Below are 15,416 nucleotides of genomic sequence, written 5' to 3'. Positions count from 1 at the left end.
AAGCATCTTTCAGAAAGCCACTCAAGCATCACTGCTGTGAGGTTTCCCCTGACCTCAGAGGAGCCCCTGTGTTCTTTCTTTCTCACAGCAGCTGATTAGTACAAATTTAATTGGATGCTTGATTTAATCGCTGAAAATGGAGGCTCCACGACAGGAGCGGCTATATCCCTCCCGTTCACCACTGCTCCCCACCCCCAGTGCCTAGCAGAACCACCAGAATCGGTACGTGTACATAATGAGTGAGTGAATGGATGAATGACTGGCTGAACAAACAGCCCAGGGTATGAAAAACGAAATGGGAAGTAAAGCAAAGAGCAGATGGAGAGCCCCAGATTTTATTACCCCCACGCTAGGAGCTATAAAGGGAGAAGAAAGCAACATGAGGTGGGAACTCATGAGGGCTGCCTGGGGTCCTGGGGGTTGAGGGGACCCCAAGAGGAGGGGGTTGGGGGCCAGGTGGCCATGATAGCGTGTTTGCTGACAATTCACACATTATTTCATCCTGCCTCACACAGTGCCTGGCGCTGGGCGGTAGTGAGGGTTACTAGCCTATTGTTACAGATGAGGAAACTGAGACCCACGGGGATGGAGGACGTGCCCAGGATCCCACAGCTGGGAGGAGGTGGAGTCAGGGCTGTGACTATTCATTGCCGCACACAAGGAAAAGTCCAGACACTAGTCCAGTTCTAGACTCAAGAGGGGAAGTCTCTTACACCAAGCATCCCTGCAAGAAAATGAAACAAATTTCTTAGTATCTCCCTGAAACTGCTGGAACAGAGATGCGCATGGTTTTTAGCAGGTAAGGATGGTAAGAGGGGATGAACTGGACTCTCCAGGCCATCAGCTGAAGAACCTACCCCAGCCAAGTTCAATGCCAAGCGTCTCATCTGCATCAGTCCATTTAATCCTCAGAACAGCCCTTGGAAGCAGGCACTATCCTTAGGACCATTTTACAGATGAGGAAACTGAAGTTACAAGTTCCCGTTATTCCTAATTTGAGATGCTTAGCGCACTGCAGATATTCTCTTTAGTGTATTATTCTAGTGAAATTCAACGTACATCAATATGTTCCTCAAGCCCACAAGTGGCCTTGGGACCCCAATGCTGTGTTCCAAATGCTTTCTGATTCTCCATCTGTGAATTTTCTGCTCTGGGGTTTTCAGAGGCTCCAACCCTTGGCTCTAGTTCCCACGGTGGCCCACGTCTTCAATGTGAGGCACTTTTGTATGTAGGGCTTCGGTCTCACGTAAGCCTCCACAATCTGTTTTCAGTCTCCTTGAGGGTGTGAAGAAGGAGCATTCTTCCATCAGGAAGAATGGTCCCGCACTGTTTTGGGAAACATCCTAACACAAGCCGATGGCTTTCAGCTCCCCTCTGCCATGCCCCAGGTAGCTTTTACATTCACTTGGTCCCTTTCTCCTTCCTAAGAACCATCCCTGCTCAAGAACCTGCCATGGCTCCCCAGTGCCTGATGCAGCAGACGCAAGCCCTGCGCCAGTTTCCTCTGGGTGGTCCACACTCCAGGCCCACCTCCTGCCCCGCTGCGTCCCTTGCCCTTTCCCACACTGCTGCCCCTGCCTCCAGTCTCATGAGGCCGTGGAGCCCCACGGCTAGAGTGTCGCCCCCCGCCTGATCCTGCCCTGACTCTCCTCTTGAGGGTCCCTCCTGCAGGAAGCCCCCACCCACCCATTCCCTGCCTGTGCACATCCTGCCTTTCGTGGTCTCTCCTAGTCACGTGCTGTTGCCTGTGTGAAACTGACTCCTCTCCAGCCCATATGAACTGACCTCACCTTTCTAAGGGGATTCTCAGCTCCTTGTGAGTGACACTCAAGTTCACCCACCTGGACCTGACATTCCAGCCTTGCCACAACTTCTCCAGCCTGGCTGCTACCCCAGCTTCACTCTCAGCCCAGTTTCTCGCAGAGAAGACACTGCCACCCCCTGGGGAACCTGGGGACAGGGGCTGGGGGTCACGGATCAGGCACTTATTTGTTCTCTGGTCTCAAGTGCTATCCAGTTCCCTCCTGCCCGCAGGCCATGAACTAAGTCATCAATCCACTGTTCTTTCTGTAAATTGAAAAGGATATGACTTGCAATTTAATAAGTGACATTTGATTAGTTGCAGGTCAACATTTCCAAAACATCCAGTCCGTGTGGAAAATGTGAATCAAAGAGGCCTCTTGGCAGGAAGGTTGGACACCACCAGAGCCAGCAGCTGCTGGCCTGGCCCCACCGGCTGCACCCAGGCCCGAGTCCGCAGCAGAGACTTACAGGCTGCCCACGGCACAAACAGATGCCAGCTGCCCACTTAAACCTGCCCAGCTGTGCTGAGGGTCAAGGGCATGCTCCTCATCACACCCACAATGCATTCTCCAGTCAGTTCACCGCAGGCTGAGGGTTCACTCCTGCCCCTGCCTCTGGACGGGCCTGGACCCCTCACCCGGGCATCTACCCAGCTCTGCTCTCCACAAGGCCTCGAGGTGGCATGAAGGGGAGGCCGCCCAGAGCCCCGCACCAAGTTAGATGAGAAGGTCCCCCAAGACCCCTGGACATTTTTGCTCAGATAACTCTTGATGGTTTAATTGTCCATCTTCCTTGTGGGAATGGAAGTTCCCTGAGAGTGGGCACCATGTCTATGGTGTTCAGCTCTGCACCCTAGAGCCAGCCACAGAACATGGCACACAGTAGGTGCTCAACAGGTAACTGTTACATGAACAAACGGCCAAATACGCAGGCAGGGTGCTGGCTGGACGGAGACCATCTCCACAGACATGCTTTGGGGGAACTTACGGCCCAGTCAAGCCACCAGTGGAGAAGTGAGTGGGAATGCAGGAGGTCGTGTTCCCTGGACCCAGAGCAGGTGTGGCTGTGCTTCCTCTCCCATGCCCAGGGCCCTCCTGGAAATCAGCATCACCATCTCTGCCCAGAGGTGTTTCCCAGAATTCTGAGAAACACCACCCCGGGCCAGGGGTGGGGGTGTGGTGCGGGGGACCATCCCAGCCCACTGCTGCGGTCACCCAGGGCGGCCGCCAGCCTCACCCACCCCGCCCCCACGGGAGGCCCAAGTCCAACCTGTCCCTCAGCAGTTTCATCTCTACGGTGCGGCAGACATTCCTGGGTTTCGGCACCAAATACAGAAATAAATAAAGTGGGGCAGAGCCACCCTGACCCCAGCGTCCTAAGATTCCTACTTAAGGGAGAAGAGAAGACACGGCTGTAAGTAATGCACAGGTTATCTTTTTTCTTTCTTAAATCGCTTTTGTAAGAAATCGCATTTGAAATAATAGCAACAAATGAATACTCCCTGAATCCTAAGAATGTTACATGACTAACCGCCAAACAGGCTTAGACAGACCGCTTATGGGATTCTCACAACCACCCTGTGCGGTAAGTACCCCTTACTTTCCTCACCTCACACAGCGGGGGACACTGAGGAAGCCTGCAGAAGTCAATGATTCAGCTGACTGAGCAAATAGCAGGGCCAGAGCTCAAGCCCTGAGTGTGCTGGGGTTTCCCCTCCTCTCCTGATTATTACAATGTCCCAGAGAGGTTTCTTAAAAATACAGAGGCTGGGGCCCTGCTTCTCCATACCACACTCTCTCGGTGGAAATTTGCATTTGAACCAGCAACTGCCCCAGCTGTCTGTGCAGACTGTAACTCCCTGGGCCTCAACTTTCCCATCTGTGAAAGGGGTGGCCCCTTCCCCACACAGCCACGGCGGGTGATCAGGGCATGTGAGCTGGAGAGAGCCACAAGGTACTGAGCACAAGGTCCCCCTGTGGAAGGCGCTCTGGGCCACCTGACCAGCCCTTCCACTTCTGGAGCCCTGGGAGCTAGAAAGGGTCTCTAAAGACCAGCACACACTGCTGTGGGGGCTGCAGCTGGGGCAGGAGCAGACCCAGGAGCCGCTCACACGTCATGGGGCCTGCCGGGCCCAGGGCACATTCCTACTCATCCTGTCTTCCGTGCAACACCTTCAGGCAACAAGAGCACGCGGCGAACCAGTTCAGCCTGTGGGAGGGCGGACACCACGTCCACACCCCACGTCTCCACGCCAGGAAGTGACACTGGCCGACAAACAGCTGGTCCTCCCTGGGGACCTGTACCCCTGGTCAAGCCCGTGTGCCCCCTCTCCTCCGGGCTATTACCACCAGCATGCTTAGGCAGATCCCAAAGTTGTAACCCCACTACCTGCAGGGGCAGAGTGCCAAGTGGTGGCCTGTATCAAGGTTCAAGCACAGAAATATCTGTGCCAACTAAATAATCGTCACAGCCATATGTGCTGGGCACTTAACACAGTGGGTGCTGCCGTGCTGAGCGGTTTACCGAGTTACCTCACTGTAGTTCCACTGCCCCCCCAGGACAAAGGTACCATCACCAACCCTGCTGACGTCGTGGGTAAGGTGCTGGCAAACCAGCTCTGCAAGGAGCGGGGCTGTGGCTCACTACCAGAGAGACTGCCATTCGATACACCTCTTTCAGTGTGCCCCTCACGATCCTACGCCCTGGGGACCTAGGCAGAGCAAGCCACTGGCAGCCAGGTGGGAGACTCGGAGACCAAGCTCCCAGCCCTGGTCTCCACTGGCTCCTTCCAAAGGGAGACCTCCCTGACGGGGTTCCCTGTGTCCACGGTGGGCAGGAGGCCTACAGAAAGACCCTGTGAGGAGGTGGTCTGGGTTAGAGACACTGGCCAACAGGAGCCAAGCCCTGCCGGCTCACCCACGACACATGGCACATGCCAGACTGCAACAGTGTCGTGGACGATTACATCATTTCTGAGTCTACTCCTTCCCTGGAGAGTGGCCCTAAAAGAACCTTTAAGCATTGGGCTTAAAGTGGAGCCACGAGAAATACAGTACTGCCACCTCCCAAACGATGACAATGTACCCAATTCTGACTCTTTGGCAGTTCACTTTTGACCAGTGAAGCCTGGAGCCCCATTCTTCTAGAGGCACTGGAAATCCAGATGTTTATGTGAAATCTCCTTATCTGAAATGCTGGCATCTACCTTAAAAAAAGTTTTAGATGGTTTTAGATGGGAGAACCAAATAATCATGTCTGTGATTGGGCAGAATTCGATGCCCAATGCTGCCAGTTTACAATCTCTGCTTTAGGATCAAGCGTGACAGAAGTTTCATAAATGGGGAAAGGAAGAAGAGGGTCCTGTCAGTGAATTAGGCCCCACAATGAGCCAGTAGCTGTGGGAGGTGCTCTCAACTCAGACTGGTGATCCTGTGAGGTCCGGGTGCACATCCCCAGAGAGCAGACTCAGAAAGGTGAAGTGAGCTGCCCAAGGGCACACAGCGAGTGGCAGAAGCATCAGGATCGGGACCCAGGTGCGCCAGTCTTCAAAGCCCAGCTGCCCCACGTCTGTCTAGCACCTCCCAACAGTGGTTCAAGAACAAACTAAGTCCCAGGCAGCTGACTCTCCATGCTCCAGGGCGTGTGGGGCAGGCGGAAGTCCAAGCCTGGTGACGTCTATGCGGCCCCACAGTGAGGGGCCTGACCCAGGAAGGGGCGGGTGGGGTGGGGCAGGGAGGAGGTGAGTGAGCCCTCTCATTCCTCCTTTGACTCAGGGTTAACTCAGCTCTGACAAACCACCTGGCTTTGAGAATGCCCTAGTTTTGAAGCTCAGCCACCCAAAGCCAAGTTGGGGAAAGTGGGCAGGCCTGAGAGGGGAACCAGCCTGGCCACCTGGCTCGCGGGGCTTGGGGGCAGGGACCTCTGCTCCAAAAGGAAGGGGTTGGCTCCCTTATCTCTCGGCCCTCCCCGGCTCCGGTGTTTAGAGTCTAATCAGCCTCCTGGAACCTGAACAACCATCAGTCTTCTCTGTAAAATGGGGAAGTAAAAGCCCCCACTTTTGGTTTGTTGTGAGAACTGAATACAGTGATAGACTCACAGCACGTAGCACTGTGCCGGACGCCCAGGAAGGGCTCAGTAAATGTTTACCTCTATCACCATCCCTTCCAACCGTCCAGCACCTGTAGCCTCTCTCTGCCCTCCTTCCAGAAACATCTGCCTGCAGAGGACAGGTCAGGACTGGTTCTCTGCACTGGGGACAAAGAGGGGTCAAAACCCACATGTCGTTATGCAGGAGCTGAGGACCTAACACTCACCAGGATGCAAACACCTCCTACGAAAAGTAGAAAAGGTACAGGATCCAAGTGCAGAAAAGCTGTATTCCCATAGCCCCTCTGAACCTCTGTTTCCACATCTGCAGAGAAAAACGATCATCCCCAGACCCCACGCATCTTCTAAAGGCTTTCTAAACTCTGAAGCCCCATGTGACGCTCCTGTGATGATCATTATTAAGTTAGTTAAGACTTGTGGTACTCAGTCTCAGAAGTACACTTGAATAATAACAGGGACCCTTCCTCAGGTTCCCCAGCTTACCTTGAGACTCACTGAGGAAACTCTGAAAGATGCAGACCCCCAGACCTATATGGGCTGGACTTGGGAGTGGGGCCAGGACAGCACCCTGGTGAGTAAGAGAAACAGCCAGACCTAGAGAGGACAGAATTACTGGACTGAAACTGAAAAGGGGCATTTAGGATGCCCACAATCAGGTGATCTAACAGAAAGTCTCGTTTTCTGGGGGCTGGAAAGTCTTGATGTTAGGGACTGGCTGTTACTTGGCTAACTGTGTGAGTCTGGGCCAGGCCCTCAACCTCTCTGAGCCTCTGTTTTCTCAAAATGGGAAACAATTAGGCTGAGGCCCCTGGCTGGGGTGACTGTGGAATGTCAGGTGTCTGCTCCCTCCCAGCTTCCCCACCTCAGCTTCCAGAGGCTCATGGGTCATTTCAAGCAAGTGGAGCTAGCGGGAATGAGGGGACCCTGGGAGCCTCCCGTTAGGACGGGCAGCTGGCCACCCACTCCCAGTATGGGCGGCCCTGAGTAATGAGGGGTTTCCCAATTCCTCAGGACACCTTCATTTCCCGTTACCGTTACTCACTATGGTAATGGTAACAGTAGAACATTTCCCATTACCACTGCTAGAGAAATAAATCCTTTCTGATGCGCTCAGACTCTTATAAGAAAACTGAAAACATTTTTCCAAACACAGAGATATGGCAACGATGCCCCCAATTCCAGGGGACCTGGACCCCTTTGCCAGGTCTTGGGGAGTCTCATCTGTTTGGGGTTCTGAGCTGTGGGACATGTGAAGTTCGTAGAGCAGGGCCCCACCTCCCACAGATTAAGGATCTGATTCCAGCTTAACTAGACCTTCTTTCATTTAACAACCATCCTGAGCACCTGCTGTGTGCAGACCCCAGACTCAGTACCAGGATCCAGGGATGACAGAGAGGTTTGGTCCCTGCCCTCCAGAGCTTAGACTCCACTAAGACAGACAGATGTCAGGTGACAAATGGCACACACAGATCACTGCAATTGTGCTAGGTAAGCTGATGGACATGTCCAGGTGTGATCAAAGATACAGCCAGGGAAGGGACAGGGGTCGACACAAATTGGAGAGAGATCTTTTGGAGGAAGGGCACTGGGTGGCCAAGCTAATCCAGGGAGCTCCTCCTCCACAAGCTCGTTCTCACCCTGCCTCCTTTTCCTTCCCTCTCAGTCCCTGGCACAGTACTCAGTACTCACCATAATCCTTCCCTCTCAGTCCCTGCCACAGTACTCAGTACTCACCATAATCCTTCCTTCTCAGTCCCTGGCACAGTACTCAGTACTCACCATAATCCTTCCTTCTCAGTCCCCGGCACAGTACTCAGTACTCACCATAATCCTTCCTTCTCAGTCCCCGGCACAGTACTCAGTACTCACCATAATCCTTCCCTCTCAGTCCCCACCACAGTACTCAGTACTCACCATAATCCTTCCTTCTCAGTCCCCGGCACAGTACTCAGTACTCACCATAATCCTTCCCTCTCAGTCCCCACCACAGTACTCAGTACTCACCATAATCTGTGCAATTATTTGTTCACCGTCACTCTGCTTACCCTTCCCACTACCCTGGAAATGCCATGCTGGTAAAGACAATGTCAGTCTTATTGTCCCTGGAATCCTCCTCAATCAACCTTTGAGTGAGTGCATAAATGGATGAATGAATGAACCCTGCTTCCCTAGGCTTCGATCTCCTTAGAGAGAGAGTAACAATACTTTTGGCCACGTTGCTAGGAGATCCAGGGCACACTGCCTGTTATCAATGGGTGGGCTTGGCGCTGGCCTAACAAGGGAGTGGGTGGGACAAAGGAGAGGGGAGTTAGGAGCAGGAGAGGAAGCCGAGCTCCTCTACCCCGAGAACAAACCACTCGGGGAGCATCCCCAAGTCAAGAGCGTAAAACAACTTCAGTAAGATGTGGCAGGGCACACAGAGAGCCCTCCCCTCAAGAGCAGGCAGGGAGGCAGTCCCCAAGGACAGCACCCACTGTTGCAGCCCCCACACAAATCTCGTGTCACTTCCTGCGCCAGTGAGCATGTGACAAGTTCCCAAGCATGCCGAGGGTCATCTCCTGATTTCCCGACTCCCTGAAGCAGGCCTGGGAGATAGGCATTCCTGTGCACACACAGTCACGTGTCCCAGGCAGGCAATGGTAAGCAGGGCAGGGAGGCGGGAGAGCATCAGGAAGACACATAACCCCTGCCCAGTATGGTCACACCTATGGCAAGAAGCCTTCCCTGACCAAAGTCAGCAACCAGGGATAGAAGGGGGCCGTGAGTCCTGCAGGAGCCAGGGGTCATGCTCTGCTCCAGGCCTCAGTTTCCCCATTGGTTCAGTGACACCATTAGTTAATAGCTTGAGTCTCAGTGAAAACTCTAAGGGGATGAGTGTTATGAGGTGAAAGGGTGATTTCATCCACCTCTCTCTGCACCAAGTTTTGGATCTGCCTGTGCACAAATTGTGGGCTTTCTGTCCCCCAAGCCAGCATTTCCCAAAGTGGGGCACCTAAGCCACCCGAGTGACCCACGGTGATTTCAAGCCATGCAGGGACCTGGTGGTTAAATGGCATCAGACTTCACAGTGAGAAGGCCAGTCCCTGTTCAACTCCCTTGAGGGTACTGAGACCATCAAAGAGAACATCTTGAAGCAGAGCTACCTGGCCGTCACCTGCTTGTTTCTCTGTCACTTGCTAACAACCCAGCCACTGTAGCAGGCACCAGCTGGATAGAAAGGAATAAACTTGCAATTATTTATTTGTATCTGTTTGTGGTAGCAGATACCTTTGTCCATTTTCAAAGATGTTATAAAATTACCTGTAATAAGTAAACATGTTGCAGGAAAAAACCCAGTCCCTTCAGTCATATCCAATTCTTTGCGACCCTGAGGACCACCGCCCGTCAGTTTCTCTGTCCATGAGATTCTCCAGGCAAGGATACTGGAGTGGGTTGCCGTGCCCTCCTCCAGGGGATCTTCCCAACCCACGGACTGAACCCATTGTCTTTTATGTCTCCTGATTTGTCAGGTGGGGTCTTTACATTAGCACCACCTGGGAAGCTGAGTACTTTCAATAAAAGTTGCTGTTGCTGCTGCTGCTAAGTCACTTCAGTCGTGTCCGACTCTGTGTGACTCCAGAGACGGCAGCCCGCCAGGCTTCCCCGTCCCTGGGATTCTCCAGGCAAGAACACTGGAGTGGGTTGCCATTTCCTTCTCCAATGTGTGAAAGTGAAAAGTGAAAGTGAAGTCGCTCAGTCGTGTCCGACTCTTCACGACCCCATGGACTGCAGCCTACCAGGCTCCTCCGTCCATGGGATTTTCCAGGCAAAAGTACCGGAGTGGGGTGCCATTGCCTTCTCCGTCAATAAAAGTTACTGAATATATAACATATGCTGTTTAGGAACACACCCCCACAGTAGGGAAATGGTCCCAGGATGGTGGGAGATTGAAAATGCTGACTGAGTTCCTACCTCTGCTAGTGACATATGTGTCAAGGACCGTCCTTTTTCCCTTCTTTTGGGACCCACAGCCCAATCGGATCTCCTGACCCCTTCTGGAGCTGGGTGAGGCCAGGGCCCCAGGTCAAGGCAGAAGTGACAGAGCCACACCCAGACCTGCCATGAGGCCCCCCACTGCCTCCCTCTCTCCCCACTGCCAGGCTGCAGAGGGGATCCAGCACAGTCTTGAGGAAAACCCACAGGATGGTAGACACCTGAGGCTCTGGGCACTGCATGGGGCAGAGGCCCTGCCGCCTCAGGACTTCTCAAGAGAGATGAACATCTGGTGCATTAAATCACTGAGGTTTTCAGTCTGCTCATGAGAATTAGCTGACTGACGCTAATACAAAGGGGGCATCTCTAGTCCAGTTTCCTGCCAACCTGGAATCTTCTATACCAGCCTGACATCACTGAGCAGCTAACAGATGCCAGGCACAGTCCCGAGGGTTTCTCGGAGATGAGCTCAGTTAGTCCTCATGTCAGGATGGGGAGCCAGGCACTACCGAGTAGCGGGCTTATTATGTCTCAATGAGGTAATGGAGACCCAGAGGGCTTCTTGCCCAAAGTCACACATTTGGGAAGCCATGAAGCTGAGACCTGAATCCAGAGCTGTCAGAGTCACAGTGCCTCGCAGCCTCTGCTAAGCACATCCCCCAGGGACTGCCACGCCCTGACTATGTGTCAGTCCCCGGGCAGGGTCCTGCAGGAGATGGCATGAGTGGCACTGCCATGGCCTGGAGCCCCGCAAGCAGGCGGGAAGGGAGAAGGAAGGCGGCTGGCCCTGAGACGGACGGACACAGGATGGCGCAGTCAGGGAGGGCTGTGGTGAGCGTGGCGCGTCACCCCCCAAAGAACAGGGGGTCTCTCGGAGGACGTGCTGCTCGAGGCCGCCCAGGAGGGTGGGTGAGAGTTCAGCCCGCAGAGATGAGTAGGGAGATGTGCCTCATCTAAGCCAACCTCCTGGAGCCACAGGGCTTGGCTGGGGCCAGGCCCACCACTCTGTCTACGGAGGGGCCTGAAAGACTGAGGACGAGCGACGAGTCTTTCAAGCGCCTCCCTGAGCTGGACAAAACATGCCTAGTCCTTTCAAAGTTCCTCTTACGGCTCCTCCAGGCCTCGCTACTGGCTCTTCTTTCAAAGGGCATGGGTTGTAACGGAAAGAACAGAAGCGGGCATGGTGAGACACCTCCGACCCACTCAGAAGTGACACAGGTGTCTGCTTCAGCACGTCCTGCACCAGCAGAGCGGGAAGAGGCTCTGCTGACAGCATGTGAAACTCCTCGAGGATCCCAGAACCTGGTGCTCTGCTTCCCTGCAGGAGGGCCACTTGGGAGTGAAGGGGGAAAAGACTGCTGATCAATAAGGAGCGTCACGGGGGCAGCCTGGCAAATGCCGTCGGATCTGGCTGAAGGTCAATGCCAACGTGACGCCACGCGGGTGTCAGGTAACCCTGACAGGACGTGCTGAGAAGGGCACCCCACCCTCCACCCAGCCTAACCCTGAGAAAACATCAGACAAACCCAGGGTGGCGGACATTCTGCAGGACACCTGGACAGGGTTCTTCAAGACTGCCAAGGTCACGAAGAACAAGAAAGACCGAGGGAACTGTCCCCAGGCAGCGCTGGGGGGAGACGTGATCACTGAATGCATTACGTCCTGGAGCAATAAATGGGCACTAGTGAAACAGCTGTTTTTAAGTTTTATCTTGTGTTGGAACTTTGCTTCTTTCAGGTTGGGGTGCACTGGTTACCCCACCTGGCTGTGAAAGTTACGGTCTGTGGGCTGGCAATGCACGATCTTTTAAAACGTTTCTTTCCTACCCAATCTCCTCTTTCTGGTGAGGCTCCGGTAAGGTCTGTTACGTGTGTGCCTTCTCCTTTGGTGTGGTCTCTTGGGGAGCCAGTTGGGAGAAAGGAAAATCAATAGTGTAACTGTTTGGATACTGAAAATTGATTATCTTTTTGAAGTAAAAAGCCTGTCTCCACCCCCGCCCCCCAAAAAAAGACATCAGCGGAAAAGAGGCAAACTCCAAATAAAGTCTGGAGTTTAATAATAACACACCCGTGTCAGTTTCCTACTTGGGACAGATGTGTGAACCATGGGGAACACTGGCGGGGCTCTGTACCACCTATACAACCCTCCTGTCACTCTAAACTATTCTAAAATTTAAAAGTGTCTTTAATTAAAAAAAGAGAGAGAAGTGACACTCCGATCTCCAGGGGACCTTCCCAACCCAGGGATCGGACCCAGGTCTCCTGCACTGCAGACAGATTCTTTACTGTCTGGGCCCCCAGAGAAGCCTGACAAAACATATGTCCCATGAGGCTGGGAGGCAGGAGCTGTCTGGCTGGCTCAGCGTTGTATCCCCAGCCTTGAGCACAGTGTCTGGCACACACCAGGCCCCCAAGAAATATGTTCAACAGACAATGTCTCCACTACTGCAGCCCAGGGCCAGCCTGCTGACTGGGGCTCCAGAGGCCACCAGAGCGAGGGCGGGCTGGGAGGCCCCACCTGGCCCCACGGGAGGGCTGCGCCCCTCCCCTCAGCAGGGTTTCAGCTGGTCCCCCGCCCAGGTGTACACATTTGAATACTGGCAACGGCCTCTGAGGCCCGGCCTCCACTCCCCCAACACAGCTTCCACGGCAGCAAACCGCAATCACAACCGAGCAGACAGCAGCTGGCATCGGGAGCACCCATGGAGCAGCCCCCCACACCAAGGTGATAACACTCCCCTCTGGGGCTTGCAAGTTGGGTAAGAAAACCAGCTCTGGCATCACAGACGAGTGCTCCACTTGCCCGTGGTCTGTGCGACTTTGGCCAAGCCCCATCCCCTCTGTGCCCAGCATGCTCATCAGGCAAGTGGGAATGACCCTGGGTTCCCACCTGACCTGAGGGTGACCTGAACCAAGGCCTCCAGCCTGGCACTGGATAAGCAGGGACCATCATGGGCCCTGTGGGCACAGCACAGCACTGGGAGGTACCTGAGAGAGGCACCCTGGGGGCTGAAGGTATTCAGGGATTTGGAGAAGGGAGTGCCACTCCGACTGAGGTTTGGCCAGCCCCGGACTGCTGAGGAGGAAAGGCAGGTCTGGTGGCAGAGCTGGCCGCGCACCCCCAGCACCATCCACAGGAGGAAAGCCCCAGGCCAGGAATCGTGCCCTGAGACGCCTCTGCCCAAATCTGGGGGCCCCTTACTCCTCTGCTTCCGGCTCCAAGTCCAGACCCACCAGACCCCCTCCTGAGTCCAGGGGCTCCACCCCAAGTCCTGTCCACCGGGCGAGCATGTACTGGCTCCCTGGTACGTGTGTCACACAGCCCACCCGCCGCCAGCCACAGGCCGTCATCAGCCCTCAGAAGGCTTTGGTTTGGCCCAGCATAACGTTCAACAAAAATAAAATTGAAAGCAGTTACTAATCGTTTTCACGCAATTTATGAGATTTTCATCATTTCCTGAAAAACAGGGTGATCTGCAGGGCAACAAGCCACAGGGAGCTGCCCCTTCCCAATGGAGTGTCACTCTCTGACGGGCTCCAGCCCCTGCACCCAGCTGCCCCCCCACCCCATGTCTCTGACAGGCTCCAGCCCCTGCATCCAACTGCACCCCCCACCCCAAGGTACCTTCTGGGATCCTGGGGGCATCTGCATGTGTGACCCTGTGACCGCTTTGTCTCCCACTAGAGGTTACTGCCTCAGTGTCTGGAGTCACCATGTGGGTGCCACTTAAAGAAGGGAGCCCAGCTCCGGGCTGAATCACCCCAGGTGTCCTCACCAGGGCACATCTCTGCCCTGCACACCCTAGGAGTCCCAGCCTTACCATGTCCGCCCATCAGGTGCCCCTCTGAGCAGATCCACCAGGGCTGAGCGTGGGACACAGCACAGGGCGGCCAGACAAGGCCAGGATGAGAGAAACACACCCTGTTTTCTAAGCATACTTGTCCCGCAATCCACACGGTTTATCCCATCCTCACAGAAGTCCTGCCGGGAAAGTGTGAGCACCCCAACACGCACATGAGGAAAAGGGAGGCTCAGAGTCAGGCGTCTTGTTCAGGGCCTGGAGCCCAGTACACATGGGGAAAGGCTTCGTATCCAGGGTGATCTGCCAAATGGGCTGAGTGTGAGGGTCTGTTTCCAAGGGAGGCACTCCGAAGGCAGCCCTGGAGGGATTCGCAGGGAAGAAAGCCACTCCTAAAGGGGGCCCACAACCTAGCCCTTGCCCCTGAAGACACCTGCTCCACGTCATAAAGGTGCCCTTGGGCCCAGCAAAACATCCAAACAAGGCAAGCATCACCAGTTCCTTCCAAAGTGGTGAAGGGGTATTTTAGTTAAATTCTGCTACGTCACAGTGGCTCCTGGTGTGAAAGCAAGAGAGAAAAGGACAGTGCAAACCTGCTGGGGAGTCATAATCAACAATGTCTGGGTGCCAGCGAGGCAGGGAGCGCATGGCAAAGCACCCTGGCTTTTGACTCAGACCCCAAGTTCAAGTCCTAGTCCCGTACTTCCTCAGCTGTGCACCCAGGCCAGTCACTTCCCAGCTCTGAATCTTGGCTTCCTGTTTCCAAACTAAATTAATAAAGGAAACAATCAGCAGAGTGAAAGGGCACCTTTTTCACTAGGAGAAAATATTTGTGAACTATGTATCTGAAAAGTGGTTAATATCCAAAATACATAAGAAATTCCTTCAACTCCACAGCAAATTACACACACACAAAACACACAACAACAACCCCACAACCAAACAACCTAATTAAAACTGGGCAGAGGCCCTGAATAGACACTTCTCCACGTAAGACACACAAATGGCAAACAGGTATATGGAAAGATCCTCAACATCACTAACAATTCAGTTTAATTCAGTTCAATTCAGTCGCTCAGTCGTGTCCGACTCTTTGCAACCCCATGAATTGCAGCACACCAGGCCTCCCTGTTCATCACCAACTCCCGGAGTTCACCCAAACTCACGTCCATCGAGTCAGTGATGCCATCCAGCCATCTCATCCTCTGTTGTCCCCTTCTCCTCCTGCCCCCAATCCCTCCCAGCATCAGAGTCTTTTCCAATGAGTCAACTCTTCGCATGAGGTGGCCAAAGTACTGGAGTTTCAGCTTTAGCATCATTCCTTCCAAAGAACACCCAGGGTTGATCTCCTTTAGAATGGACTAGTTGGATCTCCTTGCAGTCCAAGGGACTCTCAAGAGTCTTCTCCAACACCACAGTTCAAAAGCATCAATTCCTCGGCGCTCAGCTTTCTTCACAGTCCAACTCTCACATCCATACATGGCCACTGGAAAAACCATAGCCTTTACTAGACAGACCTTGTTGGCAAAGTAATATCTCCGTTTTTTAATTTCACTAACAATTAGGGAAACGCAAATCAAAACCACAGTGAGATACCACCTCACACTTTGTCAGGATGGCCATCACCCAAATAAATAAAAGATAACAAGTGTTGGGGACAATGTGGAGAAACTGGAATTCTTGTATATTGTTGGTGGAAATGTCAATCAGAGAAGCCACTACGGAAAACAGTAAG

The 15,416-nt window shown here is 53.7% G+C and overlaps 1 protein-coding gene across 1 annotated transcript in view; it reads right to left on the bottom strand.

The window, feature by feature from the left end:
* Positions 1 to 15,416, bottom strand: part of ERGIC1 (endoplasmic reticulum-golgi intermediate compartment 1) — a 115,964-nt gene that overhangs the window by 92,149 nt on the left and 8,399 nt on the right. The window lies entirely within an intron of this gene.

Source organism: Bubalus kerabau, chromosome 18 (assembly GCF_029407905.1).
Source record: "Bubalus kerabau isolate K-KA32 ecotype Philippines breed swamp buffalo chromosome 18, PCC_UOA_SB_1v2, whole genome shotgun sequence".
In the NCBI taxonomy this organism is placed as follows: Eukaryota; Metazoa; Chordata; class Mammalia; order Artiodactyla; family Bovidae; genus Bubalus; species Bubalus kerabau.
The sequence above is the reverse complement of the archived record's forward strand: the minus strand, read 5'-3'. Positions and strand labels throughout refer to the sequence as shown.